At 45.7% G+C, this 15,873-nt stretch overlaps 1 protein-coding gene across 4 annotated transcripts in view; it reads right to left on the minus strand.

The window, feature by feature from the left end:
- LOC147632143 (pentatricopeptide repeat-containing protein At3g09040, mitochondrial-like) overlaps positions 1-15,527 on the minus strand; it is a 30,092-nt gene extending 14,565 nt beyond the window's left edge. For 2 of the 4 annotated variants that reach the window (XM_086808773.1, XM_086808776.1), the window contains exons 1-2: positions 15,066-15,527; positions 14,588-14,965 (exon numbers count right to left, since the gene is read on the minus strand). The gene's annotated coding sequence lies outside the window, so the exon portion shown is untranslated. Of the gene's footprint in view, positions 1-13,464; positions 13,502-14,587; positions 14,966-15,065 lie in introns of those variants that run through there. The other 2 variants (XM_086808774.1, XM_086808775.1) reach the window with 2 other exon arrangements.
- Between the last annotated feature and the right edge of the window lie 346 nt (positions 15,528-15,873).

Raw genomic sequence — 15,873 nt, forward strand, 5'->3', positions numbered from 1 at the left:
TACAGTCCACAGTCGTTCTCTCTAAAGAAATAAAGCAAATACTATCTCGTTATCGGGATAGGGGACCCTTCAGTGGGTAATTCGGGACCCAATCTGGTGTACAGTGCTCATATCTCTTTAAAGTTTGAAGTATTAAAGTGGATTGCTAAACTCACGAAACTCAAGATACAGAAGACGGTGTGAGCATTTGTGTGATAGGATCTTCCAATACAAAGACTTCCGCTGCATATCACATTGGTATCAGATTCAGATTAGCCACACACATCGTATCCTAGCGTGGGGGCATCCTTGGATGGTTAGATTGCGTTTCGGCACGACCACCGACTTCAGCATCATGTCTACAGGAGAGAGTACTCATCAGTCGGAAGACGTCTCCCCCGAAGGAGACCTTGTTCTTCCGCCTACAGCAGACACCATAGCTCTTCTTAGAGCTCAAAACCAACTGCTCATGGAGCGTCTCCAACTCTTGGAGGCAGCAGCAGCACATCCTTCTACACCTCCAGCAGCACCCGACTACATCTCTCTCTTCTTTCAGATGGAACAACAAAGGAGAGAGGACAAGGCCCGAAGGAAAAGAGAAAAAGCAAAAAGACGGGACTATGAGGAAGCCCAACGCAGGATCGACAAAGACCAGTATCAAGCTGAGCTCGCCGCTCGAGAACACCAACGTGAGCTTGATCGAGAACGTATGTTACTCGAACACCAACGGGAAAAGGAGGCCATACACTTGAGGTATCAACAGCTCTCCTCAGTCTCCCCAGTCATAGGTGTCACCAGCCAGCAGCCCGCAGCAGCAGCATCAACAACCATCATTCGCAGTCAACCAAACTTCAGTAAGTATGATGGTAAGTGTGATCATTCATCAGTTAATCAATTTATTCATCAGTTTAATGCTCATTTTCCATTAGCTAGGATCACAGACCCTCAAGACAAAGTCCACTTAGCGGCTCCCCATCTCACTGGTGAGGCAGTCACTTGGTGGCAGCATTGGTCTAGTATTCATACAAACCAGGCCACAGGTGTCACAGCCTTTGACTGGGACATCTTTGACCTGAAGACCAGATTTCTCCCGCCCCCGTACATGACCGGTCTGAAAGACGAGTTCTTCAGTTTTCCGGTAAGGTTATTACTTTAGCACATCAATTAGGGTTATCTGAGTAAGATGGAGCAATTCATTCGTGGATTGGACTCTGACATTAGCAGTCAACTGCACAGACAAGGAAAGGTAACGTGTCTTCTAAAGATGCTAAGAAGGACAGCAGTAATAGCTCTAGTTCAGGGGGTAAGAAAGATAAAGAACCTAAGAAAACCCTTGATGAAAAGGCTAAAGCACGCATTACTGGAGGTTATCTTCCTCCAGAGGAGCAAAGGAAGTACCAGTCAGAAAATAGATGTTTTTTCTGTCATATTATAGGGCATGGTAAGAAGGATTGCCACAAATGGCAAGCGGCACAAGCCGCCAAAGCTCCTTCTGCCACAGTTGCCACAGCCTCCCCAGCTCCTCCAGCCCTGCCTCCTACCTCAAATGCAGTTCAACTTTTACCTTCCATGCATCCTATGCCATCCGTGGTATTTGATGCTAAGCAGGAGGGTGAGAGCGATGCTGCTCAGAAGAGCCTCATCCGAGCTTATGGCTGCCCAAGGCCGACAGTTTGTAGTCCTTTTTGATATGGGTAGTTCTGAAGACACCATCTCTCCCCGGTTGGCTAATAAATTAAACTGCACATTAGTCCCATATCATCTGGATGTGGACGGGCTTACACCTGGTCTTCACACCCACATTTCCCAGAAGGCACAGCAATTTGCCTTTGAAGTTCAGAAGGCCTCATTTCAACGAGATTTCATCGTCTCACCTTTGTTGGGGTGTGACATGATCTTAGGAATTCAGTGGTTCCGTCAGTATGAGCCTATTCCCAATTGGGGGCAGGACACTTTTACTATTTGTAAAGGTTTTCCTGAGCCTGTCATGATTCGTGGTGGGGATAGAAGCATTCTTGGCATCCCATTGATTTCACATCTCCAGGCCAGACGAGCTATCCGCAAGGGAGCAGAAGGAGCACTCCTTTATGTTCGTGCTCAAACAGCCTCTCCCTCATTAGTAGCATCCGTTACATCTTCAGTCCCTCAGTTAGCAAACCTCCTATCCAGACACCAAGACATTATGCTTAGGGACGATCTCCCGCCCAGTCTCCCACCCTCTCGCCTTGAGGACCATCACATTGATTTGGTCCCTGGATCGAATCCTCCTAGCAGGTTTCCCTATCGTCTTTCCAAGACTTTAGAGGGCGAGTTAGAAAAGCAGTTATCTGAGCTTCTCTAAGCCGGATTCATTCGGCCTTCTTCCTCCCCATTTGTTGCACCTATCCTATTTGTCCAAAAGAAGGACAAGTCTGCACGCCTTTGTGTAGACTACAGGGCATTAAACAAACTCACTATCAAGAATAAGTTTCCTATGCCCAGGATAGAGTACATTTTGGAGCGTTTAGACGGTGCTAAGTTTTTCACTAAGATCGATCTCAAGAGTGGTTACCATCAGGTCCGCATTTTTGAAGCTAACATTCCAAAAACGGCCTTTCGGACAGAGCGTGGTCACTACGAGTTCGTAGTCATGCCTTTTGGGCTTACAAATGCACCCGCAACGTTTAATAAGATGATCTCTAGGATTTTCGCAATCCACATTGGGAAGTGTGTTTTCATATCCTTGATGACATACTAGTCTTCTCAGCCACTGCGGAGCAGCATGAGAAAGATGTGGAGAAAGTCTTGCAACTTTTGCGAGATAATCAGCTCTACATAAACGCCAAAAAGTCTGTCTTTGGTGTTAAGGAAGTTCAGTATTTGGGCTACATCATCGGTTCCAATGGGATTAGACTGGACCCATCATAGGTTCAGGAGATCTTAGATTGGGATATTCCTAAGACCGCCTAAGAAATCCGTTCATTCGTAGGTCTTTGTCAAGCCTATAGTACACATGTCCATCAGTTTTCCAACCTTGCAGCACCTCTTACTACCGACTTGCTCAAGGGGGTGAAGACTCGCAAGTAGAAAGTCTCAGTTACAGGTAAGGCACTTAATGCATTCCATGCACTCCAGAAAGCTGCCTCAGAAGCACCTGTATTAAAGTTAGCATCAAGGACGAACCTTTAGAGGTCATCACCGATGCCAGCAATGTAGCCATAGGTGCAGTCCTCCAGCAGGACAATAGACCCGTGGCATATTATAGCAGAAAGTTGGATGTCGCCGAAAAAAATTATTCGGTATATGACAAAGAGCTTTTGGGTGTGATCAACAGCGCTCAAACATTGGAAGCCTTTTCTTTATGGACAGGCTTTCACAGTGAAACAGACCACCAAGCACTTAAGTGGCTTCAAACTATGCCAAGTGCCCAGTGCAGTGATCGACAGGCCAAGTGGAGTCAAATCTTCCAACAGTTTGGAGGTATGATTGAATACATCCCTGGTAAGCATAACCCAGTAGCAGATGCTGTCAGTCGAAAGTCCAACATCCAGGCAGTCCATGAAGCTACCATTCTCGAAATCACGGGAAAGGACTTGGATAGTATGAAAGACCAATGTGGACTCCCCTGAGTTTGGTACTCAGTATAGTTTGGCCCTCACTTCTGAGCCTGGCCACTATTCAGTACAGAACGGTTGGTTGTTCTACAAGAAACGTCTCTGTGTTACTCAGGAAAAGCGTTCCGCTCTTCTCCACGATGCCCATGACTCCTTAGTTGGAGGACATAGGAGTATCAATAGTACCCTCGAGAAATTAGAACGGTCCTTTTATTGGCCAAAGATGAGGCATGATGTCTATGCACATGTACAAGCCTGTAAGATTTGTCAAAAGTCAAGGTTCCCCATACAAAGAAGGAAGTTTACTTCAACCTTTGCCTATCCCCGACGGACCTTTCATCAACATATCTATGGACTTTGTAGGGCCTCTACCAGCATCCACTGGATCCCGTAACACTCAGTGTTTTACCATTGTGGATCGCTTTAGTAAATTCTGCATGCTCATCCCGTGCAAGCATACGGCCACAGCCGAGGACGTAGCCCGTCTGTTTCTCAAGCATTAGTATCCAATGTGTGGTTTGCCTAGCACCATAACATCAGATAGAGATTCCAAGTTTACCTCGCATTTTTGGAGGGCATTATTTGAAAACTTTGGAACGAAGTTGCAGTTGTCTAGTGCATTCCATCCCCAGACAAATGGCCAGACAGAAATTTATAACCAGTTGGCCTTTGATGTCCTCAAGTCATACTGTCATGACCAGCAGTCCAAATGGGAGCACTATCTTCCATTGGTCCAAGCTATCTTGAACGACACTCATTCATCCAGTGTGTCGGACGAACTCCATATGAAGCAGCCTTTGGTCGCCTTTTTTCTTCTCTTTTGACGAGAATGGTGTCTCCATCTTTAGAGGCTAATAAAACCACGGAAGCATTTTCCGAGATCATTGAGTCAGTCAAGGACTGCTTGACCAAAGCTCAGGAAGCATATAGCAGACAGGCAAATAAGTCTAGACGAGATGTCCACTTCAAGGAAGGGGATTGGGTCTATTTGCGTATCATGAAATAGAGATTGAAACAAGTGGGCAAACGTTGTCCCAAGCTTTCATTCCGTAGTTTTGGCCCTTTTCCAATAGTCAAAAAGTTAAGTGATGTCTCCATGAAGTTAAAGTTGCCTACCAGTTAGACAATGCATGATGTTTTCCATGTTTCTTGGCTAAAACCATATGTTGGTCCAGAAGTGTTTGATGTTTCAGATGAACAACAGCTAGACGTGGTAGGCGAAGCAGAAGTTATTGAGCCTAAGCAGATCCTTCTTCATCGATGGAAGCATGGTTCCGGTCGACGGATACATCAGTTCTATACGAAATTCCGAGATCGAGGCACCCACGAAGCCGTATGGCTAGACGAGAAGTTCTTCCAGGAGTACCCCCAATTATTTGCAGACTAGCTCATCATCAGAAGTGCAACAGTTGTACAGTACTAGAACCCAGTAGGATGATATTTGTCGTACGCCGTGACCCCATTGTACATCCTCGGTCGGTCATTCCTCAGCCTTAGCGAGTCATCCAGTCAGTCAAGTCCCTTAACCCACTTGGAGAGAATCATTCATGCATGTAGAGTCAGTAGAAGCCTTAGGGTTTGCATCAGAAAGCACTCTGCATCCTGCATAATATACATTTATATGCCTGTGCATCATTTAGAACATCCCAGAAGTCTTAGGGAATTTACTAGGATTTATGTCAAATCCCCACGGATCCCCTCGTGATCGATCTCGGTTCGAAACTCGAATCCTGCAAACAAACGAACAAACAAACAACAAGGGAGTGCAGGCCTGACTCACCTCCCAACCATGATAGCCGTGGGCAAGCCCACAGTCTTGGCTGTCCCCACCGAGCCACGAGCTGAGCTAACTAGGATGACGTACCGACCAATCTCCTCCTCCCGACGTCCCATACCGCCACGAAGCTATGATGTCGGTCATAAAGAACTCACATTTACTTAACTTAGCATATAGTCGATTCTGTCTTAAAATAGATAAGACAATCGTGAGGTGTCTGACATGATCCTCAAGAGTACGGCTATATATCAAAATATCATCCAGGAACACCACCACAAATTTCCCCAAATGTTCACGAAAAAGGTCGTTCATCATTTGCTGGAAAGTGGCTGGAGCATTGGTTAACCCAAAAGGTAATACGAGAAACTCGTAATGGCCATACCTAGTCCGAAAGGCGGTTCTTTCGACATGCCTTTCATGAATACCAATCTGGTGATAGCCAGTACGTAAATCTATCTTCGTGAAATATTTCACTCCTGCTAACCAGTCAATCAAATCATCTGATCTAGGGAGAGGATAACAGTTCTTAATGGTCAGCTTGTTCAATCTCTTGTAATCTATACACATTCTCCAAGTATTGTCCTTCTTTCTCCTAAGCAACACAGGTGCACCCCAAGGTGATTTACTTGGACGGATCTAGCCCATCCTCAAATAATCTTCGAGTTGTTTAGCCAACTCATCTACCTCAGCTTGGCTCATCCTATAAGGTGGAATACTGACAAGATGAGCACCAAGGAGCAAGTCAATACGATGATCTACTGCCCGTTCAGGTGTTAAACCCAATGGCAGTTCCTTAGGAAATACATCTTGAAATGAATCAAGTATCTTCTGTAATTCTTTGCTTTCAAACACACTTAATTCATTTACATCCATGGAAGGGATGAGAAAAGAAGAAAGTGAAATCAATACACAATGGAAAGCGGTATACAAAGAAGAATCCATTATATTTCCAAAATCAATTGTATTTACAAGAGGTCCCTGAGAGGGATGAATACAATCACCAAAAATACTATACTTGGTGTCCCTATGCTGAAAAGAAAAAATATGACTAGACCAATCTATCTGGACGTCAAGAGTCTTAAACCACTCAATCCCTAATAACAAGTCTACATTTTCCACATGCATAACATAGCATTCCAGAGTATCTTTGTAGTCCTAAATCTGGATTGGAAGCATCTCCACCTTGCGATCCCAAGCTTGCCTTCCCGCAAGTAGACATATCTCATAGGTATGGTCGCTAAGTGTCGTATCAAGACTCAATTTCTGCACAAGTTTGTAGTTAACAAAGTTATGCGAACTGCCAAGGTCTAAAAGAATGTGAACCTTATGGTCATTCACTTCTCCATAAACTCGGAGAAGATCATGCAAGCCAAATACCTTAGAATTGAACAGACAATCAGAACAAGTACTAGGGCGAGAAAGTACAGTAATTGACGTACCTGTCAAAGACAACTGGTTAGCTGCCTTTGGCTTGGGTCCTGCGTTTGACTTGGTACCCTTTTGCTTCGGGCACTCATTACGCATGTGTCCTTTTTCTTCGCAGATAAAACAACGTCCTTCCTTCTTGAGCTTCAAAGCCCTAAGAAGTCGTTTTTTCTTCGCTGGTGTCGAACGTGGATGAAGGTCCTGCTTCAACTTTTGACCATCTTCGAAGGTTGGTCCGAAGACTTCCCTTCTGTCATGTTAGCCATAGGTGCGGAGAACTTTCTTTTATGCTTGTTCCCCTGCTCAGTAACGGGTTTCGACTTGCAAGAGACCATCGTATCATCATAGATACGAGCTGAATGAATGGCCTCGTCCAATGTTTTACATTTGTTATTTTTTACCTTTAATCGGTACGAGTCTAGTAAACCAGCTAACGAAAAACCCCAAAAGAGTAGTGGGATCCATCTTTGTAGCTTTCATCTGCAAGTCACGAAACTTCTGGAGATAGACCTCATAAGTGAGGTGCTGCGAGGTAATAAAGCTAAAAACCGAGCAACAACATCGTAATCATCCTCTTTCTTAAGGAATTCTTTCTTGAAAATGTCTTCAAATTGTGCCCAAGTCGTTGGCTTAGGGTTGAGTTCCTTCCACCAAAGCAAAGCTTTGCCGGACAGGAAACCTGCTGCAAACTGTATCTTCTTTCCATCATCATAGGGATGAAATTGAAAGTGAACTTGTCACTTATGTAGCCAAGTATCCACGATCTCCTTGGTGCGCTGCTTTTGCTCGCCCCCGAACGGTTCCGGAGTAATATTGGGGCCTAAAGCTGAAGCCAAGGTATCCATACCCGAGAAAGTAGAGAGAGTAGTGGTCAATAGAGCGATGGAGTTCTGCAAAGCTTGCATCTGGGCTGCGATTTGTGCCTGACGTTCCGTCGAAGAAGCTTCGAGAGCTACTTTGAACTCTTGGAAATTTGATTTTGACACAAAATCGTCAAAAAGATCAGCATCGGTACCTTCCGTAGCCGGCAAGCCTTCGCGTTCCACAAGGGGCTCCAACTCTGATTCTTGGGTCGACATCGTGAAGAGGGTACGTGGAGAGAAAATTCGATCTTTGCACAACAAAAGTGCAAGTGAACTTGAGAGATTGAGAGCTTGAAAACTTGAGAACTTGAGAGATGTGTGGCAAGAAGCCCACTTGAGAGGGTTTATAAAGGTTTCCCAAAAGCCAAAAATCTCCAAAAGCTAGGCTTAGCTTTTGCTTTGCTTTTGTGTTTTTTTTTTGAATATATATATATATATATATATATATATATATATATATATATATATATATATATATATATATATATATATATATATATATATATATATGGATATATATATTCTATTGTCTTTAAAAAAAATAAAACACCTTGGAAACCTTGGAGGAGGGTTCTTTTAAAACTTTGAAAAAAAAAAAACTCCAAAAAAAACCAAAGCTTTAAAAAAAACGTAAGCTTTCCTTCGTTTTTTTTTTCTCCTCCTGGAATAGCGCTGCCGGCGTGCTGGTTGCCGTCGATTGAAGCTGCCGACGCATGCTTGTCTCCCGGCGGATGTTGTCATCCAGCTGATGGGCTGCCGGCGCCTTCACGGCAGGATGCGCCTGCGCCAGCCGCTACCTGCACTGGGCCGCCTACCAACATAGAGTCGGCCGCCTGCCTGGCTGGAGCACCTGCGTAGGCCTGGGCTGGCCTGGGCGCCTGCCCACCTAGCCTAGCAGCAGCCCGCCTGGCCTAGGCGCCTACATGGGCCTGGCCTGGGCACCAGCGCCTGGCCTAGGCGCCAACGTGGGCCTGGCCTGTCTTGCTACGCAAGCCCATGCACCAACGCTACACCCGCCAACGCTACCTCACACGCTTGCTCTCCTTCGCTCACATGCACCAAAAAGCAATGAACATGCCCCTTTTTTTTCTGTTTTCTCTCGTACGACTGTCTTTCCTCTTCTTTGCAAAGCAACGACCCTACTAAACTACCATCTCCCCATCAACATGGGTTTCTTTGATGAAGGAAAACACATACTATTTCTGAAAACTACAGTATGCACAGAAAAAACAGCAAGCTTTTTAACACAGACCGTTCTTCGACCTCTTCTTCTCTACCTATCGACTCGCTCATTCACGAGGTATGCTCTGATACCACTGTCAAATCCCCACGGATCCCCTCGTGATCGATCTCGGTTCGAAACTCGAATCTTGCAAACAAACGAACAAACAAACAAGGGGGTGCAGGCCTGACTCACCTCCCAACCATGACAGCCGTGGGCAAGCCCACAGTCTTGGCTGTCCCCACCGAGCCACGAGCTGAGCTAACTAGGATGACGTACCGACCAATCTCCTCCTCCCGACGTCCCACACCGCCACGAAGCTGCCCTCGCGGACCTCGAGACTGCTCCCGGCCTCGGCTGCGTAAAGCAGGTGCACATCTGCACTAGATCCAGGCTCCAAGACCATAGAGCTCTCACAAACTCGCAAGACTCTCTATAATACAATAACTAACCTTGGTCACCCTTTTATAGGCTCTTGGCCGGTCATCGGGCGTCCACACTTGGGTGCTCGCCCGTCCATACTTGGGTGCCCGTCCGTTAGTATATCCCTAACTCAGCTCGTCAATCAACCTGCCTAGTTCCAAGCTTCCCCAAGCCTCGAAACTAGTCTTGCATGCGTATGTCATGTGCCCGCCCGTTAGTATATCCCTAACTCAGCTCGTCAATCAGCCTGCCTAGTTCCAAGCTTCCCCAAGCCTCGAAACTAGTCTTGCATGCGTATAGCACACGGTAGATACGCACTGTGCACATGACATACGCATGCAAGACTAGTTTCGAGGCTTGGGGAAGCTTGGAACTAGGCAGGCTGATTAACGAGCTGAGTTAGGGATATACTAACGGGCGGACACCCAAGTATGGACGGACGAGCGCCCAAGTGTGGACGCCCGATGACCGGCCAAGAGCCTATAAAAGGGTGGCCAAGGTTAGTTATTGTATTATAGAGAGTCTCGCGAGTTTGTGAGAGCTCTATGGTCTTGGAGCTTGGATCTAGTGTAGACGTGCACCTGCTTTACGCAGCCAAGACCGGCAGCAGTCTCGAGGCCCGCGAGGGCAGCTTTGTTGCGGTATGGGACGTCGCGAGGAGAAGATTGGTCGGTACGTCATCCTAGTTAGCTCAGCTCGTGGCTCGATGGGGACAGCCAAGACTGTGGGCTTGTCCACGCCTGTCATGGTTCACTGTCAAATCCCCACAGATCCCCTCGTGATCGATCTCGGTTCGAAACTCGAATCCTGCAAACAAACGAACAAACAAACAACAAGGGAGTGCAAGCCTGACTCACCTCCCAACCATGACAGCCGTGGGCAAGTCCACAGTCTTGGCTGTCCCCACCGAGCCACGAGCTGAGCTAACTAGGATGACGTACCGACCAATCTCCTCCTCGCGACGTCCCATACCGCCACGAAGCTGGCCTCGCTGGCCTCGAGACTGCTGTCGGCCTCGGCTGCGTAAAGCCGGTGCACGTCTGCACTAGATCCAGGCTCCAAGACCATAGAGCTCTCACAAACTCTCACGAGACTCTCTGTAATACAATAACTAACCTTGGCCACCCTTTTATAGGCTCTTGACCGGTCATCGGGCGTCCACACTTGAGCGCCGCCCGTCCATACTTGGGTGCCTGCCCGTTAGTTTATCCCTAACTCAGCTTGTCAATCAGCCTCCCTAGTTCCAAGCTTCCCCAAGCCTCGAAACTAGTCTTGCATGCGTATAGCACACGGTAGATACGCACTGTGCACATGACAATTTATCTAGTATTTTTCCCATATTTTATAGTATTTATTTAGCATTATTTGCATTATTTGTCATTTATAAATATAAACTTTATTAAATGACCAGCCAACTTGACCAACCTCCAGTTAGTATAAATAGGCTTACATAGGGCTTAGTTTCTCATTCAGTCTTCAGTGTGCTAAGAGCTTTCCTCCTCAGCCCTAGGAGTTCCCTTGCCTTCAGCACTAGACTAGTCTCATCCAGCCCTTGGAGTGCTTGAGGTTGCTTCAGTCAGCCCTATTTCTCCAACACCTGCAGTTCAGCAGTCCCTACAGCCCTAAGCGCCTGAATTCAGCATCTTTTCAGCTCAATTCAGCAAGCAGTCCTGCGTTTCCTGCATAGTACCTAGCCGCCTGCAGATTCAGTCCACTACAGTCCCCAAAACAGCAAAACAGCCTGCGTTTTTCTATCCAGCATCAGCCCAGCCATGCGTTGACAGTCCACAGCAGTTCTACCTTGCGTTTCAGTCCAGCAGCATCCCTACAGGTCTGCGTTTCAGTCCACAGCAGTTCTCAGCCCTGAATCATCAGTTTACATTAGTATCCAGCCTTCGGTGCATCATCCATACATGCAACAGTCATCTGGTAAAGGTAACACAGCATTCATAAGCATTTACAGCATTCTAACATAGCTTAGAACAGTCCACCATCTTCTTTTCTCAGCCGCAGGTACCCAATATGAAAAATGGTGAAAAATGGAGCGTCACTTCATCCCATTAGGTTCAACATTTCCAACCTCTCTCCATGCTTACCCCAAATTGTTGGAACAATTGACTCCATCTAGATTGACTAAACCCACATCAAAGAGCTAGAAGAGATTGAGCCATGTGCCAGTGAGTGCTCTCCTTCTGACCCAAAAACTAAGGATTTGTCCAAAATGACCATGAATAAAATGGAACATTATTTTAAAATCGACATAAGGAATGTTGTGTTTCCCATGATATACAAAGGAAAGCAAGAAAATGCTTGGTGTTACAGTTAACATACTCACTAAGGGTTGCTAAGCCGCCACTGCTACTAGAAACACAACAAAACCAATAGGGGTTCTTAAGGATGTCAAAAGCAAGGCCTTTAAATTGAGTTTCAACCACTCATTTATGATGATGGACTTTCAGTATAAAGGGTCATACAACTTGATCCTCATAAATGATTCTTGAAAGGCCAAGGAAAGTTCACAGTTGAGACATTGATTATCTTTACACTCACAAGGGTGACCAGACCTTAAATATAAACTTGTTACCATGGAAGACCCACCTAATGCATCAAGGCAAGGTACTCTTGCAAAAGAGCCGAGCCGATGATAATGAAGCAAATGATGTGCAGTCCCCAGCAGCAGCAACAGCAGCAGAAGTGGTACCGAATATGTCTATGAAGTAGTGCGAGTGGTGAAGTGATGAGGCAAGGCTATATATAGTGTGTGGGGCTGCTGGTTGGCGGCCAGCAGCAAAGACACAAAAAAGAGGAAAAATCTAATAAGTCCAGATAAATTCCCCTTTTTAGGGCTGGACAAAATGCCATTTTCAGATAGGTTTCCCATTTGAAAGCCCAATTACAAGCACTCGATAGAGCAAGTGAAGAAATGCAAGAAAAAGATGCAAAAAATGATGCAATTGACAAAAGAGCTAGAAGAATATGAAGGAGAAAATGGAGATAAATGATTAAAGGAATAAAGAGAACATAGAACTAAGAAGCAAACACAAACATATTTAAAAAAGCTTTGCTAGAGCCTACCTTGACTTAAAAGTGTCACCCTAGGAATTTGAGAGTACATGAAGAGAAAATGCTAGAGGAGATGGTAAAAAGTATGTAGAAAGATCTCCTTGCTACATTGTCTTAAGCATGGCAAAATCCTAGTGAGAATCTTGCATAAGATTGGAGAAAAGGCTTCTTTGACAACAAAACAGGAGGACCAAGCAATTATTTTGGTCAAAGAAGATTTTGCTGAGCTCGAGGAAGAAGATAAGATATGGGAATTATTTTGGTTGAAGCAGATTTTGTAGAGCCCGAGAAAGAAGACAAGACATGGGAAGGACTCAGGAGATGAAGATGATGATTATGATGATCATGGGAATGATGAGGATACTCCTCGAGATGGCTCCAGGAGAGATAGTTATACGCCAAATCAGACTGGAGGAAATAGACAAGCAAGAGCTAGAGGGTCCATAAGAGACAATAGTAAGCAAGACCCACGAAGAGGAGAGCTACCAATGAAAAGAACCAAGATAGAAAGTAAACCTAAGGGGACAGAGAAAGAGGATGCATAAACTTTGATGGAGTTCTTTACTCTAGGAAGCACCTCAAGAAACCCAAGGATGACTTGGAACCCTCTAAAAAGCTAATTTTAACTAAAGAATTTGAGGAGTTAAAGAAAAACTAGAAGAACCGGAGGATGAAAACAAGTACCCAACATACATCCAACTTTTGGAACTAGTACCATATTTCAAACTTCATGAGGAAGATATTTTAGCAAGGTTTGGAGCTGCCTCCAACTATGGAGTAGCTCCAAGAATGATTGCGCAAGTCAATTACATGAAGAAGATAGTTTTGCAAGGCTGGGTAGTTTGAAGACTACATGTCTCAAGTCCATTTTACAAGAACTAAATATCTCGAGTCCGTTTTGAGATATGTAGTTTGGAGACTACATATCTCAAGTCCATTTTGAAATATGTAATTTGGAGAATACATATCTCAAGTCCATTTTACAATAACTATTGAGTTGCTACTTAGACATCATGACCTACCTCCAACAATGCAATACCTCTAAGAATGACTACACAACAACGTACACCAATTGCTAATCAAGGAACGCTAAATGAGGTGTTTAAGTCAAGACCTTACCTTAGCCTCGCTAAAGCATGTCATTGGGTCTTGCCTTCATGTCGCAAATGCAACTTTCCATTGTGGGTGTGCTAGCTCGTATACCGTATCCTCACTTTGTTGTCACAATGCAATGCTCCTTGCCAAAGGAGTGCAGGCAGAGCTCTCAATGCCTAGATGGAGGCAAGAAGAGATCTGTCTTTGAGGTGGTTCTCTCTCACAATGAAGGGGAATGAAGGGGAGAAAATCTGTGTTTGGATGCATGGACCCGGTGGCTCCATGGACTACAATTGGGATGTCCAATTGATTAGGCAAGATGAAGGATTCTCCAATGATATCTTCATGAAGTCCAAGTGTGCCATGTGTAGATGGAAGGCTAGTGGCCGCTAGAATTGTGCTTCATGAATGGAAAGAGGGTTGGACCAAGCAAGAACGAGACTCAATGAATAAGATGAAACCAAGCAAGATAACTGAATCGAGGGAAAACATGCAAGGTCTTGGCATATTGCATGGATGTTGCTTGCATGCAAGAATGGGATTCTATATGCAAGACACTGAATCAAAGGCAAGGTGTTGGCATATTGCATGAATGTTGCACGCAAGAATGGGATCCTATGTTGGAGTGCCTTGATAAGGTGCGGTTGAGACCGTAGATGTGATTGGTGAAACCAAGCAAGACAACTGAATCGAAGGCAAACATGCAAGGTGTTGGCATATTGCATGGATGTTGCATGCAAGAATGGGATCTTATGTCAGAGTGCCTTGATAAGATGCGATTGAGATCGTAGATGTGATCAGTGAAACTCATGAGTACATGGATGGGTGCCGGATGGATGACAATGTAGGAAGGATTGTCTGGGGTTACGTACCAAAGTGCCACTAGTGAAAGGATGTGAGTGAAGGGGGTTGAATGCACACCGGTAACTTGCGAGAGGACCTGGCCATAAGTGAAAGTGCATTTAGGCTTGGGCTTAGTGGGATTTTCTTTTAGGCTTGCATGTGGTTTGGCAATTGGACGATATGGGTGATAAACCTACAAGCAAACCCAGTTGTACCAGCTCTACTCTCCGTGCACTCTATCTACTCAATGGGGAAGCCTAAATAAGCAGTAAAAGGAGAGAGAGAAGCATTTACATGTACTTACCTGTTTAGCAAGAAGACATGGATGTGAGTGATGCATTGATTGTTGCTTGTCAAAATGTCGGTAGTGGCCGGATAAGGGCGGCTCCTTGCCGGTTGCTTCATGCCAGTGGTGGTGTTTCCTTGTTGCCAGCATCAGGGTTGGTGTGTTGGTAGCTTTGCCGGGTTGCAGGCAATGCATTAAATGAGCTGGCGGGTTGTTGGAGAAGCAGCTTGGTGTGGTTGGTGGTGTTGCCAGTTGAGGTTTTGGAGAGGCCGGGACTTATGTTGGTGAAGAGGATAGGAAGGCCAGGCTGCCACTTCAATAGCTTGAGCCCTGGTCTACTACACAACTTTCATGGCTAACCCGCTTGGCAGTCGATACTGTTGTACATTGAGAAACCTACACAAGTAAATAAACAGGCAGGTTCATCGCTCCTGTAGACGCAACAAGAAGTAATTTAATCAAACAAGCTGAAGCTCAAAGCTTCATGACTTCCCACCTTGGTTTCCTCCTTCTCTTCAACAAGAGGGGCTGCTGCAGCACCTCCACCAGCAGCCGCCGCAGCACCGCCACCAAAAGAACACCATTTGTGAGCAGATTCTCCACGCTACGCTTCTCTAGGAGCTTTGCAAATAATGCAGGGCACTAAGACTCCACCTGGACTTGTGCAATTTTTGGAAGAGTGGTGATTTAACCAGCCGTGATGGCGCCTCTTTGGAGCTCCTTGACGATGGCAGCGAGGGCCTCAGGGTTTACGCCCTGCTCACAGAGGGTGATGAGGACGGGGTTGAAGTGGTTAGACATGAGGTACAATAGGTCCAGGGCCCTTCTCACTCTGTGCATCCTCGCTTCGTCCATCTCTCAGCAGGAGGAGACATGGACGACACAGCAGCGCACACAGGCAGAGTTGAGCGGTGGAGTCGGGCAGCGCTAAGCGAATTTGTATTCTCGTATTTTTTATAAAAAGGGATTCTTTGGGGGGTGCTTTTTTCGGTACAAATTTTTAAAAAAAGTTGCTGGGAGAAATTAAGAGGGGGGGGGGGGGGGGGGGGGGGATTAGAGGGTGTTTGAAAATTCAAAGGAGGGGGGCTGGAGGAGGGGAGGTACTAACTCAAAATGGACTAGGGGAGAGGGGATGTAAATTAAAAATGGTGTGTGAGGGAGTGCGCACGCGTGTGTGTGTGTGAAGGGAGGGAGAGGATAAAGAGAGAAATTTTAAAAAGGGAGAGGGTGGATTAACTTTTTTAAGAAAATAGGGGGATGTGTGTGTGTGTCGATAGAGAGGGGGGTACATGTGCAGGGTGTGT

Source organism: Cibotium barometz, chromosome 14 (assembly GCF_041138505.1).
Source record: "Cibotium barometz isolate CiBa-2024 chromosome 14, ASM4113850v1, whole genome shotgun sequence".
Lineage (NCBI taxonomy): Eukaryota > Viridiplantae > Streptophyta > Polypodiopsida > Cyatheales > Cibotiaceae > Cibotium > Cibotium barometz.